Source organism: Abramis brama, assembly GCF_963993115.1.
Source record: "Abramis brama genome assembly, chromosome: 15".
Lineage (NCBI taxonomy): Eukaryota > Metazoa > Chordata > Actinopteri > Cypriniformes > Leuciscidae > Abramis > Abramis brama.
The window spans coordinates 4807463-4827803 of record NC_139977.1 but is presented as its reverse complement, the minus strand read 5'-3'; the positions used below and the strand labels follow the sequence as shown (position 1 = coordinate 4827803).

At 39.3% G+C, this 20341-nt stretch overlaps 3 long non-coding RNA genes across 3 annotated transcripts in view; all 3 read right to left on the bottom strand.

The window, feature by feature from the left end:
• Positions 1–1741: 1741 nt before the first annotated feature.
• Positions 1742–20341, bottom strand: part of LOC311097791 — a 260798-nt gene continuing 242198 nt past the window's right edge. Inside the window, exons 4-9 of the long non-coding RNA XR_014609325.1 lie at positions 5703–6026; positions 5503–5594; positions 5299–5414; positions 5010–5193; positions 4143–4408; positions 1742–1876 (exon numbers count right to left, since the gene is read on the bottom strand). This is a non-coding gene — a long non-coding RNA (uncharacterized lncRNA). The remainder of the gene's footprint in view (positions 1877–4142; positions 4409–5009; positions 5194–5298; positions 5415–5502; positions 5595–5702; positions 6027–20341) is intronic.
• Positions 6279–6772, bottom strand: LOC311098140. Its single transcript, XR_014609384.1, has 3 exons — positions 6587–6772; positions 6423–6454; positions 6279–6326 (listed from the first exon to the last, which is right to left on the bottom strand). It is a non-coding gene; the product is annotated as an uncharacterized lncRNA (long non-coding RNA).
• Positions 15860–18141, bottom strand: LOC311097978. The gene is made up of 3 exons (XR_014609345.1): positions 17798–18141; positions 16689–16898; positions 15860–16554 (listed from the first exon to the last, which is right to left on the bottom strand). It is a non-coding gene; the product is annotated as an uncharacterized lncRNA (long non-coding RNA).

Sequence of the window (20341 nt, the reverse complement as noted above, 5' to 3'; positions counted from 1 at the left end):
AGCAACAACATAGTATGGAGACATGCCGCAGCCTGACCTGCTGCCGAATATGCTTTCCCTACCAGAGCCGACATTGTTCTTACTGGCTTGGTTAACGTCTAGGACTTTAGGGATGATGCAGACTCAGACCTCAGTGTGGAGATTGGGAAAAAAACGGGAGGCCATGACCGTGAGGGCTAGAAACATTCGTCCAGTTTACTCTTAGGACGAACGTTCTGCTTCTCAGCTGGCCTGTCAATGTTTAATCTGGCCACAGCATGAGTCACAGCCTCCATAAGCTCCTCATATGAAGGAGTGTGAGGTGGTGAGTCCTCCAACTCCTCGAAGCTGAATAATTGTAACACCGGTGTCTCATCGGGGCATTAGAGACTGCAGCACGTGCTTCCTAACCCTGAGAAAAGTCGCTGGATCCAACTGGTGAGGGCAGAGAAAATGCCAGGCCCATCTCTAGCCCCTCTGCTAAATCCATTTGCGATCCTCACAACCTTAATCGCTGCTGTGCCTCAGCAGCAGTGGGACCAATACCATGAGGAACTCAAGCCTGAGTGCTCTCCTCAAAGAGCGCCAGGCGGGAGTGAAGTATCTGTAATGGAAGCTGATCACAATGTTCACAGTCAACCCCCTCAAGGGGCTATTAAGTTGTGGTTTGGGACTCAATGTCGATGCAGGCATACCTCTCACCGGCACGCATAGTCCATCCTGTCGGCCGTGAAAAGAACAAAAAGCTAGGTCAGTCACTCACTGTGAAACAGTTTCAGAGACTGTTGGGTCTGATGGCAGCAGCATCGTGATACCTTTTGGCCTGTTGTACACGAGACCCTTGCAGTGGTGGCTCAGGACCAAAGGGTTTTCCCCGAGGGGCAACCACTTTCGCATGATCAGGGTCATGCAGCGATGCTTACATGCCCTAGGTATGTGGAAGAAACCTTGGTTCCTGTCCCAGGGCCCCGTGTTAGGAGCTTCTTGTCGTCGCAAGAAGCTAACGACAGATGCCTCCCTCACGGGCTGTGGAGCGATCCTGGAAGGACGCTCGACTCAGGGTCTGTGGAGGGACCATCATCTCTCATGGCACATCAACCGCCTGGAGATGTTGGCTGTATTTCTTGCCTTGAAGAATTTCCTCACAGACCAGGAAATCCTCATCATGTTCTTGTCTGCACAGACAATACATCGGTGATCGTCTACATTAATGATCAGGGGGGTTTGTGCTCACATCCACTCTGCAAACACTGCATGAAAAGAGGTGTATCCAGACCAGTATACTCCTGTATACACTGCTGAAATTCAGAAGAATCCAGGAGTATACTGGCCGGATAGCGCAAATTCCATGGGTCTGTATATATCCGTTTACATCCGAAATGATACCAAATCGGATGTATGTTGTGGACGTATACTTCCGTGCTACAGCCATTTGTTGCCATGGCAAGTAATCCCATCAAAGTTTTTTTCAAGAGAACATTTTCACACCTTTGTGCACCTTTTGGCCTTCCCCCCCTATTGGTCCTTTTAAAACCACTCCCATTACCCAGACCACTATTGGAGGACAGGACACATTGAAAACCCAGGAAAGTAATTTGATTGGTTACTTTTAGAACATAGCCCACCCTAGGCCTTATCGCAGAGTGATTTGATTGGTTATAGGCCAGCTATGCAGATATTGCTCAGTATACACTAAACCCCCCTTCCCCCAATTTTAATACATTCAAATATAATTTTAAAAACACACACAAAGAACAATGAGAAAGTCTGACATTTTTATTAAGGTAAATAAAACATTCCAAAGAGCATTATAAACAAGCATTAAAAAGGAATGGGGGAACAAAAATATTTGAAGGGATGAAAATGTAAAGGAACAAAAACAAATATAACAATATAGCTGCAAGCAGCCATTACCGGGGCCAAGCAGAATAAGACGACAGGACATGCCAACAGTGCTGAAAGTGTCAGACCATCTGCAACAATGAGCAATTAAAGACATTTAAAGAAGATTTTAGGTGAAATGGCTGAAAAATCATAGAAACAGTAAATAAAAATATGATTTAATGGATTATCACTTTTGACCAATAGGTGGCGCAGTCACAAAACTGATGTGATGTGGTCAGAGTGAAGGGACAATGAGACATACAAAGTTTGGTGTCAATATGTCAAGGCATTGCAGAGATAAAGCCTGAATAGTCCTTTTGGCATCATGCCTCAACTTTGCTGCTGCGGTATACGAAAACGGTTTTGTCAATCAACACGAAATCCATAACTTTTAGTCGGCACGGTCTGGAGATGATACGATTCGATTTTGGTGAAAATCGGACAAACAGTCTAGGAGGAGTTCGAAAAAGTAGGTTTTGAATGAAAATCAAGATGGCGGACAGGAAGTTAGGCCAAATAAGGTAAACTTGGTATCTATGTTCTCGGCCTGACCCAAGGAATCTATTAAGACCAGTGTCATTTCAATAGGCCAATTTATTCAAAAGTTATTAGCCTTTTTGGAAATTTTGTTATTACTTTTGACCACTAGGTGGCGCTGTCTCGAAATATTTTGAGTACTTTCAGGGCATGGTACTGATGGCACATTCTGAGTTTTGTAATATTACACCAATGCATTTGTTTACTATAGAATTTTATTTCACAAAACTGTATTGAAGTCCATGTTTTGTTCTATTATAGCGCCACCAAGAGGCTCAGTCCCACAATTTTTTTTATGTGTCCTCAGAGTGAGCCCATACATATGTGTGTCAATTTTGGTGAAAATATCTCAATTCACTTCAGAGTTATAGACATTTATATGGAAAAACACGTAAAAAATGACTGACACATGACTTTGATTGAATTTTACTACCCCTTATTATCAATATTTTCACATTTGGGCTTTGATGTTTAGTTAACAAGCTATGATTCCAAACTTCTGACGGTGGTTTCGTCTCGATCGGACAAACGGTTTCAAAGATATCGCCTAATGTTTTTTAAGCGCTAAATCACAACGCTACACAAACCGTAAGGCGAAACCTAGCATGTTTGGTATCGTTGGACTCGGCAATGATTCAGGAGTCGAATGAGATGAGTTTCGTGAAAATAATTCGATCACACCCAAAGTTATAAGCATTTGGAAAAAAAAATTCACCACTAGGTGGCGCTGTTTCGAAACTTCTCACGCTCCTTCAGGACATCGTGCTGATGACCCATACCAAGAACGAGACCAATATTATGAATTTTGGACAAACTGTTCAGAATTTATAAGCAAAAATAGCCATTTTTCATATCTCCGGACCAGTAGGTGGCACTGCGCCGAAACGCAGCATGTTGCCTCAGGTCATGCTTGTGATGACATGTACCAAGTTTGGTCTGAATCTGATAAAGCATATTTACGGAGATACAGCCCTACGACTGTTTTTGCAAGCGCTACGTAAAATTTGTTCGTGCATTTATTGAAAACGGTTTGACGAATCAATTTGAATTCCATAACTTTTTGTCAGCACTGCCTGAAGATGATCTGGTTCAATTTTTGTGCAAATCGGACAAACCGTCTAGGACGAGTTCGAAAAAGTAGCTTTTTCGAATGATTCAAAATGGCGGCCATATTTTTATTACGGAAAATGAAGTCATAGGGTGCAATTGAGCTCAGGAATCAGAGGAAAAAAGAATTTTGTTGATTGGCCTTACGGTTCAAAAGTTATTAGCAAAATAAAAGTGAAATTTTGGACAGGTGGTGGCGCTAGAGGGAATGACTTAGAAACACCAAATTTGGAGTATTTAATTTTGAGACTGTCCTCTATCAGAATGTCAAACCAAAACAACTTTCCCGCAATCGGTTCTATGGGCTGCCATAGACTCCCATGGCGGAAGAATAATAATAAGAAATGGAACAGATACAATAGGTGCCTCCGCACCTTCGGTGCTTGGCCCCTAATAAGAAATGGAACAGATACAATAGGTGCCTCCGCACCTTCGGTGCTTGGCCCCTAATAATAATAATAGGAACGGGAACAGATACAATAGGTGCCTCCGCACCTTCGGTGCTTGGCCCCTAATAATAAGAACGGGAACAGATACAATAGGTGCCTCCGCACCTTCGGTGCTTGGCCCCTAATAAGAACGGGAACAGATACAATAGGTGCCTCCGCACCTTCGGTGCTTGGCCCCTAATGAACATTCCAAAGAACATTATAAACATACATTAAAATGAATGGGGAAAAAGAAATGTGAACAAAAAGGTGTAAAGGAATAAAATACAAAACGTGGAGATAAGCAACATGCACATCAAAAAGGAACAAATATACAAAGTATACAATATAAAACGAGATCAATAAATAAGAAATATAGAAATTAAAGTGTATATAAAATATATGTAAATATTCATTTTTTCAAACTGCCATGATGCACTGGTGGTGTGACATAGCATGGGTCAGCCTCTAGTCTGGGGTGTGTTTCCCGTACAACTATATAGCTCGCTGCTTAACTACCATAGTACGATGCATCGTTGGAGAAATCAACTAGCTAGTCACGACTGTTTCCCGAAACCGTATGTCGCAAAGTATCGTTCAACCACGTTGGTTTATGATGTCTCGCACGTGGTGGACAAATAACTTATTTTAATTAATCTGTCTGAGATCGAATTAACGCTAGATTTTGTCATATAAGTTACAGAAATGGCATCTGAAGACCATTTCTAATTTTTCTCAGTTATTTTGCTTTATTACCAGACTCAATATTTGGCTCGTTCTTACATAGTAGAGCACGTTCGCACATGCGCAGTCTTCAAAAACGGTGCTTTAAATCTCTTGACAAACTGCTTATTTTGCTAAAGATAAGGATTTATTCAGTCTACATCTCATGTAAATAGAAACTATGCTTCTAACCACAGCTCGAGAGCTGTCGTTCCAACCACACAAGTTTGCGATGCTGTTTGCGAACGTTCGTTGGAACGATGGTTTCGGGACACACCAAATCGTTGAACTATGCTGATAACGACGGAACTTGCGACCATAGTTGGCTAACGATGCTTTCGGGAAACGCACCCCTGGTTTGTAGTACCTGGCAGAGAGCAGATAACTCTGTGGTTCTGTTTGGTGGAGACCTCACCATCCACACTGGCCTTCCATCAACAATAGCATCTTCATCAGACATCAGTTCTATTGTTGCAGTCTTCCACAGTTCCCTTTCTGTGTTGGTTTGTACAACACTGGACCTGGTCTCCAGCAACTGCAAAACATGACAGTAATTTAACCACTAAAACACAGAGAGGAGGACAGTTACATTCTGAAAAAAAAAAATAAAAAAAACTGCTTAACCAGTTTCTTAACTTACCCGTCTCTTTTTTTGACGGTTCTTTGCAATGTTCTTCATAGTGTTTCTTTTCTGGGCCTTTTCAGGCTGAGCCAAAGAATACTTCCTCCGCAAAGTCTCAAAATACGTCTTGCAACCTGTTAAATAAATCATAAATAAATGTAATGCCAATAAAACTAAGTAAAACAGAGGACATTAAAATGATTACAACATCTTTAAGATTACCTTTTGAACATTCAAGGTCAACGTCTGTAAAAGTTGTCCTTAATTCTTCGAAGAGGTAAGTGGTCACAGCCAGGTTATGTGATGAATTTATTCTGGGGGAAAAAGTTGCAGGCATCATTAATGAAATTCAGTTTTGGTATTTCAAATCCATATAGTAGTAGATTAAACTAAAATTTACAGTATACAATACGCAGTCTTACCCGGTTTGTGGATCGTATTTGTGTGGGTTGTTCTCTGAATTATGGAGGCGCCTTACAGATTCCTGTAAAGTTTGAAATTAAAAAGCGTTTAAGTGGATTCACAATCTGCAAGAACCACAAAACTGAATTTTCAGTTTGAATAAGTTGGCCATCACAGTAAACATAAGAGACAAAACATATCCGTTCATAAATCTTTAAGATGTCACGCAGCGCCTCTGATATCTTTCCGGTTCATGCCGCCAGTGCAGGTGTATGTTGGTCAAGCACAGCATAGAACTGGTTCCGTATGTTGACGTTTGTGATGCATTGGAACTCAGCACAAAGCTACAAAAACAAAAACAAACAAAAATAATTATATAAAAAGACTAATACTCGATTTGCAACAGAAAACACATTTGTGATGCAACATGTTCTGTTAAAATACATTGTTGAGCAACATGGTCACATGCAAAGTGATAGTTCTTACCCACAGTGAATAGTGGCATTTGCTGTTCCATTTGAATGTGATACATATTAAAAATTTGGCATAGAAATATGTGTGAAGAGTGGCAGAAAAGAGAAGTGAGTCTGTTTTACCTGTGATTCAATCCGAAGAGCCAGCCATTTCCCCAAGAAGTCCTTCACCTGCACAGATAAAACAATCAATATGAAACCAGTCAAATTATGCAATCAACCTCTTTACAAATTAATGATACAAAATTTCAAGTGAATGTAACTTACCGATAAAGTTGCTCTCTGGTGACAATGTAGGTCTGCACATGCACACAAAAACAGACAGCAAGATATTTATTTTTTAAGAGACTTTTGATTGATGCTAATGAATTAGGCTCCAAATAAAAGAAATGGTGAAAAATAGTTACAGCCTAAATGAACATTTGAGTCACCTTGATTTTGGGGGATGCTCACTGCACTCCTTCCACTTAAACCTATAATGAAAAGACGTTTGTAAAGGTTTAATAAAAACTTGCATAGTTAATTCGGTAACTATTATGTCCATAACCTTAACTTTGTTTGAGTAAAAGTTAACGTAACTGCTAACGTTAGCCACTAGCTCATTTGGGTGCATGTAGATAACATCACATTGCACTTACCAGAGCAGGGCGCTTAACACAAACAGCATCCCGTCGTTATAGCCGTCGTTGTCGTCGAGTATCGTTCGAGGGAACAACCAGCGCTGTATTTCAGTTGTTTTCCTCTGTGAACATGCACTAATGGATGTCTGACAATTTCGTTGCTTTTTGGAGTTTTCAAATTTAAAAACGTCAATAAATGCTTGTTCGTTCTGCTCTCACGGATAGATTATAATATTCTTATGTACCGTCAGATGAAATCATGCAGGCGTCGGCGCTTTCTCCGTCCGTGCTATAAATGCACATGAATGAGCGCGGATTTTCTAGCGCATTTACTTGCACTTCAAAGGCAATATATCTATGGTTTAACCCATTTGAGAGGCGGCCAAAATCAGAATTTAAAATGGACTGAATAAGCTCTCTACGAACTTGACGAGCGATGCCGCGCTGACGGACCATAAGAAAGAGTGACTGACATGTATGCACATAAATCACTGTCACACACACTCTCGAAGTAATATTAAGTTACTGCATAATACATTTTCAACTAGCAGAATAGTACAGAATCACAATACACAGTCTCACTTGTAGCCATGTCTTTTAACTATTATAATATTTCGAAGGGCAAAAATAGGAACTTTTAATTGGCTTTACATCATCAGCTAACTCGATCACGTCGAGCTAGGTGATTTCAGATAGCCAGGCTCATATCTATGGCCAGGTTCCTCAGCTCCACCAAAGCCCGTCACGCCCCGCCTGTTTGCCTATTTTCTGTTATCCGGGAGTGACGCAAGGCCAAGATGGCGACGGCCGGCTCCGCCTACTTTAGGCTTCAAAAATGCTCTTCAGAAACCTACGGGTGACGTCACGGACACTACGTCCATATTTTTTTACAGTCTATGGTTCTCAGTCAGAAATGCTGAGGCACACAAACATAAAAATACATATTTGTTCATAGACATTAATAGTTTAAAGGTGTATTAACTCAGCAAGAGATTTTAACTGTAGTGACCTCAGTCTTTATAAGCTAGTAGGCTAGTACTGTTCGGGCACAGTGTGACGAGACGAGTGAGCCTGCTTGCGCACCTCAATTCAGTGGAGTAGAAAAGCTCAGGTTCCTTCTACCTTTTTAATAAATATCAAGTCACCTTTATTTATACAGCGCTTTTTACAATACAGATTTTACAATACAGGTTTCCAGAAGAAAATAGCTTCACAGTCCAGCTTAAATCAGTTCAATGGTGATTCATTTTTTTGTATAAATAAATAAATAAATTTATGTGTAAATATATAGCCACTTTGGAGAAAACCGTGATATCATCGTCCAGCTCAGTTCAGATCTCATATAATAGTGTCAACGCAGGCAGATCAATAATATTGTTGAATATTAAATTAAATGTCCCCAACTAAGCAAGCTAAAAGCCAATTGTGAAAAAGGTGACAAATGTTGTTGTCTGCAATTTGTAAAACTTCACAATAAAATTTGAGATATTCTGAAATGTTTGGTTCATTTTTCTTTATTTGTTCCATTAAATTCCTTTGTTTATTTCATTAAATATTCAGATGTTTTTGTGAACGTATATGTTCAGACTGGGTGTTCATTTTGTCCTGTTTTTATAAAAAAATATTTGATTAAGAGACTTTTTTTCATGCAGTGGTTTTAAGGCCCTGACACAGGCGACGTGAGCCAACCCTAGAGTCATTGCTAGTTCTTTGACGTCGGTTTTGCGTTTCAGGGCCTTAAGAATTTATTTATTTTTCTGTACAAAAAGCTTGTTTGCTGTAGCCTATAGTAATCCAGAGATAATTCTCAATCCTGAAGTCCTCCCTGGCCACCCCTCCCTCTGAGAACAGCCAGCACTGTGTTAGTGTCAGTCATTAACATAATGAAAGGTCTTCACACCTAACAGTCGTCAGTCCCCTCACACCCAGCAGTGTTTATGTCCGTGAAATTTCACGGATTCCTGTATATGTCCGCATATGTGAGGTTTCCGGGTTTATCTGGAAATATACTGTTCCATGTTACTCTGATCCACTTTTTCCCACATACATCCGGAAAACATCAAATTACACAGGAGTTTACCATGCCCGTATCTTGCCGGATTTGAGTCTTTTCATGCAGTGAAACTGGTGCACCAAATCCTCCTGTGGTCCCAGTGGAAGCTACTCACTCAGAGCAGCTTACGTCCCTGGGGCCCAGAATATAGGAGCAGACATCCTGTCGAGAGTCCGGGCTGAGGCCCGGGGAATGGATGCAGATATGGAGGGTGTCGATATGGAGATATGGAGCAGATATGGAGGGTGTCCGGCCAGGCACAAGTGGATCTGGTTGCGTCTCGAGAGACATCTCACTGTCCACTCTGGTTCTCCCTCTTGCATCCAGCTCCTCTGGAACTAGACGCTATGGTACAAACGTGGCCTGAGCAAGTGGGTGGTTGAGGCTATTTCACTTGCTTATTAGTTGGTTGGACAACATTCACTTATGGCAGTCCCTTCCCACTCTACTAGGAGTATGGCGGCCTCCAAGGCCCTTATGTCAGGAGTTGCTCTCCAAGATGTCTGTGATGCAGCAGGATGGTCCTCACCGCACATTTTTGTAAGGTTCTACTCTTTGAACTTGGACTCTACACTAGGGTCCCAGGTGTTCTATTTCACACAGCACAGACACTTCTCGCTATGGTGGCGTTGGTATAGACGTTCCCTCAGTGTCAATTGGCACAGCGTGAGTTCCCTTGAAAGGGAACGCCTCGGTTACGACTGTAACCTCGGTTCCCTGAAGAGAGAACGAGACGCTGCGTCACCTTGCCATATCTCCTACATGCCTGTCAGCGACTTACTTCAGACTTTTAAGAAGCTATCGCTGCTTGTTTTGGGCAGGCTTTATAGTTTCCTGGTTCGTGACGTCACCCGCCTCTGATGTTCCGCCACACCATTGGACTGATTTCACATGTGCTTCAAGACGTCACCACGCAAAGAGTTCCCTCAGCGTCAATCGACACAGTGTCTTGTTCCCTTTTCAGGGAACCGAGGTTACAGTTGTAACCAAGGCGATTTTTCTCCACCGCAAACTCTTATCATTCAGACAGAATCAAACAAAATAATATCTAGATATATAGTTGAGGACATGCTGCCATTGTTGACACTTGAGTCGGATTCTTTCCGGCCAATCATTGTGAAAATACCCGCAAGAGAGGGGGTAGGCCCGCCATGCAAAATGACTTTTCCGAAGTACGTAGATGCAGAGTATGCCAGAAGGAATGCCGAACTCAAAAAGACCTTTGAACACATAGAATATATCTCTACAACAGCCGATATTTGGACGGTACATAATAAAAGCTATCTTGGCGTTACTGCGCATTGGATAAATCCAAACAGCATGGAGCGAGGGAAAGTAGCACTAGCATGCAGAAGATTCAAAGGTTGTCATACTCATGACATGATTGCAATTGAGCTTGACAACATTCACTCATCTCATGGCATATCCCATAAAATTACATCAACTGTCATGGATAATGGCTCTAATTTCGTCAAGGCCATCAAAAGATACCAGCCAGTCGAGGAGGAGGATGACAAGGATGTGGTGACTTTTACGGACATTAATGATGTATTGCAAAACAGTGGTGGTGATGATGGTGGTTAAGTTGTGATCACTTTGCCGCCACATCAGAGATGTGCTGCACACACTTTAAACCTTGTTTCATGTACTGATGTTGACAAGTGGTTACTGTCAAAATCACAAACAAAAGCCATATACAGAAGCGCTACCACAAAATGTACAGGCTTATGGAACAAGGCTAGTCATTCAACGGTGGCTGCAGAGACCGTAGATGACATCATTGCAAAGAAGCTGCTGGTCCCTTGCAGTATGAGATGGAATTTGTTTTATGATGCCCTGGCTCGAATCGGTGAGATTCCTATGGCTGAGCTGAACACCATCTCGTCTAAGTTTGGGATGATAGCCATCACAGAACGAGAACATCAGTTCATCATGGTGTACTGTACTGTCATGAGGCCACTTACAGTAGCCTTAGACATTCTTCAGGGAGAAGACAACTGTTTCCATGGTACACTCCTACCCACACTGGAGACATTGATTTTCAAGACCTTGGAACTGTAGAGTGGCCTGCAAATCCTAGTTGACCTTCCAAAGGCAGTTGTCATGGTAAGAACTTTATTTTATTTAAATATCTTTAACCAGTCACCCAAGAATTGCATTTTATTTATTTGGATGGATGAAATATGAATAGCTTTATATTCTAGGCTTTACAATTATGATCTGTAACTAGAGATTAGGGCTGAACGATTAATCACAATCGAATCGCAATCGCAATTTGAAATGTTGCGATTAGCTAATCGCAAAAGGCTGCGATGTGGATGTGATCTGAAAAATATGTCCCAAAGCATTAGCATGACTGTCCTCTTTGTGTGGCTGTCTTACTAACTTGAGTGAGTGCACTTCCGTTCTACCCCAAAGAAGCTAACCATCAATTGGATAGAAAGTAGTGTTAATTTCGTTAACGTGACGAAAAATGTTTGTTGACAATCTTTTTTTCCATGACCAAGACAAGACGACACCAAAGTCATTAAACGATAACTGTGACTAAATAAATATCATTGAGAAAAAAGACAAGACTAAATGTAGTTTAAAAAAAATTAAACTTGACCGAAATCACTCTTTGTTTTTGTAAAAAAACAAACAAAAAAAAAACAGAGACGACAAAAAATTACAGACAGTTTTAAATTAAATCACAAATCAAAATCGCAATCTCTGTCAGAAAAATTGCTATTTTTTTTTTTAATTGTGATATTCTCCCCAAATCGCACAGCCCTACTAGAGATGATGGACCTGCAAAGCGTTTTGTTGTAAAGAAATAGTAAAGGCTAGTCATACACAAATACAATTTTAAACTGATAATGTATGATGCTCTCTCTGTGTGTGTATGTGTGTGGATATAGACAAATAGTATAATATGTTCTTTGCATTCTTATAATTTCAGGCAATCAAAACAAGATTTGCAGAAGTGCTGGAAAGCAAGGATGCTGTCTTGGCTGCTGTGACCCTGCCCAAGTTCAAACTCAGTGGTGGATGAAGTACACATACCATGTACTTGAGTTAAAGTAAAGATACTCAAGGTAAAATATTACTCAAGTAAAAGTAGAAGTGCTGCCTTTAAACATTCACTTGAGTAAAAGTACAAAAGTATTTGCCTTCAAATGTACTTAAGTATCCAAGTACTATGATTTTTTTTTTGCTATAATGTCCTATTATAATTTTTGTCACAAGACTCTTGCTTAACTCAGTCTACGTGAAGACTCTGTCACTCTTGGCACATCAATCTATTAATAAAATGACATTAATTAGTCTATATATATATATATATATATATATATTTGAATTGAATAAATTTTTTGTGTGTTTAATTTTGGACGGAAGGGGACTGATCCCATAAGGTATAATACATTTACAGTATTTACTGTACATATTTTTCACGAGCGTCTATGGTCATAATTATAAACATCCTAATGTTATGATACATTCACATAAACCTGCACAATGCCATTCAATATATATATATACACACTACATTATGGGAGCAGCCAATTTCCCTACAAAATTAAACACCAAAACGTATTAATGCAGTGTTTCTGCTACTCCTCAGAAAAAAAAAAAGCTATTATATGCAAGTAATTTTAGTGTCAACGTAATAAGCAATGTTCATTATGCGTCAGTATTTACCGATAATTGCTGCAATAATAGCTGCTGCTCTCTGCCCCGCTTAAAATTATTGCCAACACAAATTGTTTGGAACTATTGAGAGCTACACGAATCACGTGACCGTGCGGCGGCGAGATCACAGTAGGCTTGTTCGACTTGAAACGGCACACTGCACAGACCAATCGGTGAATGACATTAAAATACTGCAAGAGCGATTAGAGAGTAGACGGCTCTGTATGCTTTTCAATCGCTCTCGCGATTTCGCTCTATACTTTGATGTCATAAACTGATCGGTCTGTGCAGCACCGGTTCATTTCGAACAAGCCGTGTGTGTCGCAACCTCTTATATACTGTCTATGGTCGCAACTCTCATATTTAGCGGCTCTGGTTCGCGCTTAGTAGATACCACCAAGGCAAGTTCAAAACAAAGCGCGCACGTTGTAGGCTACTGTGATTGGTGGCTCGTTTGACCAGTTAAGTTTTTATCCACTCATAAATAAAAAGGAACGACTGATTTTGAAAATGTAGTAGAGTAAAAGTATGTAGTGGAGTTAAAGTAAAAGTCTTCCCAAATTTAAATACTTCAGTAAAGTACAGATATGCAAAAAAGCTACTTAAGTACAGTAACGAATTACATTTACTTCGTTACTGTCCACCACTGTTCAAACTACGTTGGCTTCGGACACAGGACAGGAAGGACAAGGCCAAGGCAAGTCTAATGGCAGAGTGCCGGAAACTTATCCTAGACAAAGACCAGCAAGCAGGTACCAGCACATCAACACGCCACCTTAGCAGAGACTCAGCCATAGAGGATGAGTTATTTTCCTTTGAAGATGAGGATGACACCTCTTAAAGATTAATCGGAAAGATTAAGGGTCTGGCATCAAGTAATGAAAATCGCCCTCGAGGGGCGGCACCAAGCATGCATTTGAAAATCTTACTGCACGTAATTGGATAACAATACGACCAATCACTGTCGTGATTGCACTGTCACTAGCGCTGGGGCACGTTCAAGTTCAAAACGGTGCGCAACGTTTTGCTACGGTTTCCGGGTTGAACGTCATGTTTCCTGGAAACGGCGTGCACTGGTGTACAACGGGGTTTGAGATACGTTTTCTCTTGTTTGGTGGGTGTGTCAGAACTGCAGTCCAATCAGCAGCAACATGTATATAAAGCACACGGTATTAAAGTGAACTCGCACAATGGGTTCAAGGAAAGTAATTTACAAATGTGTTCGATGCAGCTCGGTATACGCAACAACTGAGGATATTAGAAGACATGTTTGTCGTAAGTTTTATTGTAAAAATATAGGATATCAACATGATGTAGTTGTTTATATTTTTAGCTTCATTGCAAGTGTATGACATTTGGTATAGAAATAAACAATGGTAATTAAGTGCTTTTCCTAAAAATGAGAAAGAAAATACAGGGTATTAAAACAGTATGAACTAAAAATAAAGTCAGTATGTGAGGCTAAATAGATGTGTTTTAGTCTGAATTAGGTAAGATGTGTGCTTCCATTTCAGTTTCAGCAATCCCTTCACTCAGCAAGTGGCAAGTGCAGTAACTGTAACATCGGGCATATTTTGTAGTATTAAACACATATTTATACCGACTTCATCAGGCTCCGAAAATTCTTCACAAAGAACACAAAGAATGGCCTTCTCAGCTGCCATAGTTGCAACTCTTGCGTCATCAGAACAGTGTGTTCAACGCATCACCGTTTCTGTTTAAAAAACGTTGTGCAACGTTTTGTCGGGGCTGAACGCAGCCCTGTCGTCATCTGTTTAGCCCCAAGCATGCATTTGAAAATCTCACTGCATGCAATTGGATAACACTACGACCAATCACTGTCGTGATTGCTCTGTCACTAGCGCTGTCGTCATCTGTTTAGCTCGCCTCTGGCCCGCCTATATCAGATACACCGATGTGATTGGTGCAGCTCGTCTACAAGGGTATAGTTAATGAGCATCATTACTCAATGCCAGAGTAACTCGCTGAGCAAATTCAAATTGTGCTCTCGCAAGAACTCTGGATTTCCAGGGTAATGCTTTTCTCCTTTTTGCCCCATTTGTTTTTTCGTTGTTTGTTTTTTAAATTTTATTTTACATCTTTTTGTCATTGATTGTTAAACTGTCAAATAAAATAAATTGCCTCAACTGACATTACAATTGATTATTTTTGTTAATTTTAATATTTATTCAACATCTGTGATGTGGAATCAATAATAGTGTAATGTTGATTCACTGACATTACCATTGATTGTTTTTGTTAATTTTTAATGTTGATTCAACAGCAGTGACGTAGAATCAATCGTAGTGTCATGTAGGTTCAGTGACATTACCATTGATATTTTTGTTGAAATCTTACCATTGTTTCAACATTATTGCAGGTGCAAAAGTGATATTGAATTGACATCCCTTTGTAAATGTTAATTCAATGCAATTAGCGTTTGACCCATCAACAATGACTCAAGATTGTTTCAGTGATTGCTTGCTATCTGGGACAGGGATTTGATGTGATTGTCACACATCAGGTGTGTTGGACATCGGCTGCGGCTGAATGTAACCGATCGGAGAGAGTTGCCGCGTTCAGGCGGGAGGAGCTGAACACGGAGACGTGAAGGCGTACACTTTCTGCTTCCTGTAGTGACGATCGTGCAGTCTTTCCATACTTTACCACAGCTGAAGTAAAATAAATGCACTATTTGCCAAATACACAGACTTTTCATTCAATACTTTAAATTATGTACTACTTAATACAGCATCTGTTTGTCCAAAAATAAAGTTCAACATAAGCCTGTACTATCAATGTTTTTTTTTTAATCAGTTTTATTTTGATAAACATGACACAATATAACATTGCGACTACATGAAAAGAGATTTTATAAAAAACAGATTTGTGAGTATTAGTGGAACTGAAGGTGTGAGAATAAACACAAAACACACGTGATCGTTGTCATGCGGTGGATTCCATAGATATCATATATAAAGGCTAGATGTCTCGTGCGCGCTGCTGGCCAATGGAGGTCGACGTCCGCACGTGGCGGCCATCTTGCCACAGTGTGCTCGCTCACTCGTTTAATGGTGCACACTGTAAAAACTGTTACTTAGATTCAACTCAAAAAAATTAAGGCAACATTTTCCAACTACTTTTTGCAAGTTTAGTGAACTAACTGATATTTTGAGTAAGACAACTTAATAATGTGCATTTCAATGTATGCAAAAATATTAAGTAGCATTTTCAGAAAAAGCCAATTTACCGATTTGCCCTTTCTTTGTTTTGGAACGGCTTCAAATAATTAGGTGCTACTACGTCAATTTCCAACATTTATTAAATCATTGCAGCTTATAAACTGCTGGTTAGTAAAACACATTTACAGTACAGTGTGTACATAATATTGAAACATTTTAACACTTACATTACAGTTCACAAGCATGATCATCTCCTCAACTTAAAAAGTACAGCTTAGCATAATACCTTTACAGCGTGTGTAAATATTTTTAAACATCTTTAGTTAAACATCTCACTGATCCCACTAACTGACCAGTTTTTAAAGTGCAGCTTCACAGCAGGGCTATTTTGTGTGTATAAAATATAAACTTTTTTCACACCAGAAAGTATGACCTGCAGCATAGTATAAAACATGACAAGGACAAACCATTATAACATCCTGAAAAATTCAATGTTATGTCCAATGTATAATGATGTTGAACAGACAAAGAAAACAGATGTTCACAAGTGCAGAGTGACAGTCTGTCATGTCTGAGTGCCTAGGCAAGGAGCTTGTTTTTCAGAGTCATGAACTTGGGGCTTGGTTTTGGGCACAGTGTGTCAAGTCCCATGAAAAGTCTTTGAAACACCTCAAATGTTTTTGAAACCTTGGATGGATACTCGAGATTAAGTGCATATGTCAACCCAAGCAGCATGCTTTGGCCAGATTTCCAAGATTGGTAAGGACTGGTATTCCCTCAATGATGATTCCTACTGCATCTGGCTCACGGCAGACATAGATGCTCATATCCTTCTTTTTCAGGTCCTCATGAACAGTGGTCTCTGCAGCCCCCTTTGAGATAAAAATGAAGTATTTAAGACAAACAATCTCATTTGTTGATGGAAAACAAATATGTGTTCAAAAAAATCCTCTTCATTGTAAAATCCAGGGTTTTGACACAAAATGCAGGTAAATGAAAGACTTACTTGTGGTGAATTAACGGATTTAGCTTCTGGGTGGTATCTTGAGAGGCGAGAGTGGAAGGTACTCCAGGATTTAAAAGAACATGGGCAATCTATATGAATACAAGGCAAGGCATGGCCGTGTCCAAAGGTCCCCTGATGCAGTATACAATGCTTTAAAATGTCACTCTTTCCTTGTACCACAGTGCTGCACAATTTACAGGGCCATCCCATCTGGGGAGAGAAAAAAAAAGTTAGTTAGCCTTTTGAATACAAGTGTGATGAAAGCCCTTTAAAAAATACACTTAAAATACAAGTGAAGATTATCCTGCTGAACAAAACAAGAATGATTAACTTTAGTTCATCGCAGAACTTATCTTAGAAAATAATCTGAAACCTCATGTAAAAACCCCACTGAATTTTTGTAATGATATCATCATACAGCACCTACAGGCATAACTAATTACAATATTGGGAGGAGGGATGTTAATACAAATAAATTAGTCAAAAAAAATATTTTCACTTAAACAAATGGTTTTAAAATGCATTAACAAAATATAAATATATCAAGAGGCAGGAGTTAGACATCTGCACCCAATAATTACAGAGCAATAGAAATATGAAATTTGGGTTATGAGTTAGGCCTATGCATAGAGTACATTGTGAGCGTACACATTTGTGAAAGATGAACTGCCGTATATTTGCCTTAACCTTAACTATGCTTTACCATAATTAAACAGCTTTGGACTAATTGATAATCACTCAGCTAACGTTAAGTTAGCTGTGGCTTCGTGTGTGTCTGTAACTTACGTCCACTCCTAAACTATGTCGAAGCAACGACAATGTTTTTGAAGTTAGAAACACCTCTGAAACATTAAACTATCACACAAAGACAACATAACTTATACATTGCACACACATGTAGATGTATACAGTATGTGGCTCAAGTTAACGAGCTGTTTGAGATAGAGCCTATTTTTTACAGTCTATGGATAGAGCACATTCAAATTTGGCGGGTCGCAAAAGTTTGTAGGAAACAGAGCTAACGTAACGTTATGCTTTTGCAGATTGCACAACACAAACACGTTAATTAGGGTAAAATCAAACTTTTAACAATACAAAGAGTTACTTACATGGGGTACGTGAAGTATAAATTATCCGGCTCCGTGGAAAACCCTGGTCGAATAAACTCCTGGAACAGACGAGAGTGAACAATTTGCCCGGGCTTGTTCTTCCGTTGCTGCGGGTGGGCGGGTCGTGTCTTTTTACGTCTGGTATAAACTTTTAAAATGAGTTTTGTAAAATCAATTTATGGTGAAGTCCAATGAAATTAATTTTATTATAGAAAATATTAAGTTACGAAAATATTCACACTTTTTACTTATTGATAACTCAAAAAAACAAAGAAAGAAAAATAAATTAATTTATTGGAATAAATATAGTTTTTAAAATGAAGTCATATGGACGATAGCACTGAACGACTTTTTACAGTGCATGTACTTTTAAATAACCATAACTTGCTCAATTTTCTACCGATTTTCAAACGGTTTGGTTTGTTATAAACGTCAGAGATGTAGTTATGACACTGCATACATACACTGCATACATATGAATAATTATAACATACATGTTCATGCACGGAATTATAGCCACGTTAATAACATTTGTAAGAAACCAAACCGTTTGTAAATCCGTCAAGATTTCAGCGAGATAAGAGGATTTGTGTGCGTGCTGATCACTCACCTTAATTCACAGCTTCACTGCGACAAGATGGCCGAACGGTGATGCCGGAAGTGACTGCGCCATAAGACATCTAGCGTTTATATATGATATCTATGGTGGATTCGGCCAATCGTGGAACAGCTGTGCCTTGTTTGACCAGAACATTTTTTGAAATTGATTTAATTCTAAATTAATCGATTTTATTTTCTCTGTATTGTAAAATTTTTGTTGTAATTTTACTGTATTTGTAATTTGTTTATAGTCCTGGGGTAGTGTGCTGCTTGCATTGTATCATGTTTAAGGTGATGATCAATTTCTGGTGTGACTACATGTTTATGTGTGTATTGGGTTTTTAACATTTATAGGGTTCACCACTTTATTTATTTATTTATTTATTTATTTAACAGGGACAATGCACATTAATCAACACCGTAGTAAAACTTCAATGTAAATGTGCCAGAGTTAGCTAAATAGCTCATTTTCATCCGTAGTCCCTGAGCAGGTGATACTAACTGATGTCCAACATCATCAATACATAAGTACAGTGCTTCATAAAATACTACAAGAAAAAAAAGAAAAAAAACATTAAAATTATCAAAAGAAAAAAGGAACAAGAAACAACAACAATGTAGTTCCAAGTATCATCAATATAATGCCTAATCAAATACTGCAAGAAGATGAAATACAAAATAATACATTACAAAAAGTGACATAAGTGCAATATGTTAAAAGAAATGTATATATAAATTACTAGTGGTTACATTTCTGTTGTGCCTTAAGCCATGTCTTAAGTTTATGTTTAAAAGTTAAATAATTATTACATTCTCTCAATTCAACGGGTAAACTATTCCAGTAGCGTGTAGCTCTAACTGAGAATGCCGTCTGTCCAAGCTTACTACGCCTGTACTGTATAATACAGTCCCCTCTACTAACTGCCCTTGTTACCAGTGCTTAATTTGTAAAGTGGGAGGTCCCGGAGCGCAGAGGGGGGGTGGATCCGGCGACTCAAAACGGGGGTTGGAGGTAACAGAACAAAAAAAATTACACTGCCTACATAGCTTCTCTGTAGGGGCGGCGCCAGAGAATTTTTAACGCATGTGCTGAGGGGGTGCTAGATCATTGACGGGGGAGCTGCGCAAAACTTCAATAATATTCAATTATTTTAATGATCACAGTTAAAGTTTTAATTTTATTAAATTGAACAAGCGCAACATTCAGCATTCAATCAAATATTCTAAAAGATGTAGGCTATTATTAATCATAATGCTATTTCAACATAATATCTCGTTATTTCGACATATGTGTGCGTGCAACAAGCAAGATGTGCATTTGTAAATCCGGTGGCGCGTGCATTGATTTTTATTAATAAACTAGTGTTTTCTGACAGTGTCGACTGCAAATGAAGTTGACGATCGCCATCTCCGTAGTGAACGCGCCTAGAGAGAAATGCACATAATGGATTACATAATCAGATAGCAGCCTTTTTCTTTTTTCGTTTTTAATTATTTTGTTTAAAGACATTTCAAGCTTTGTGTATTTGATGTATTTCTCATGTCTGTGTGAGGCATACCCTTAGTTTCGTTAAGTTAGGATGAGATGCGCTCAGTTAACGTGCAATGCAAGTGACCGCGCGGGCGCCTTCGTCACCTTCCTATTTGCTTATTCATTAAATCCAGGCAATTAAAGGTATTGTAGGTAGGATTTTTATAAAAAACTTCTTTTCCAAATTTGTTTAAACTTTATTTATATATCAAAACATAATTAAAATGTAAGTACTCTGAAAAAGAAAGTATAAAAATCGAGTGTCTGTAGATCTCTCACGACTGTTTTAAAGACAGCTCATTATTTCCATTCACTCCACCCCCTCCCTTCTGGGCTCCTTCCAAAGCCACGCCCCCAAAACACATGAACGCGCGACGCCGACCGCTGAGCTGAAGACGCATTATTTACCTGAG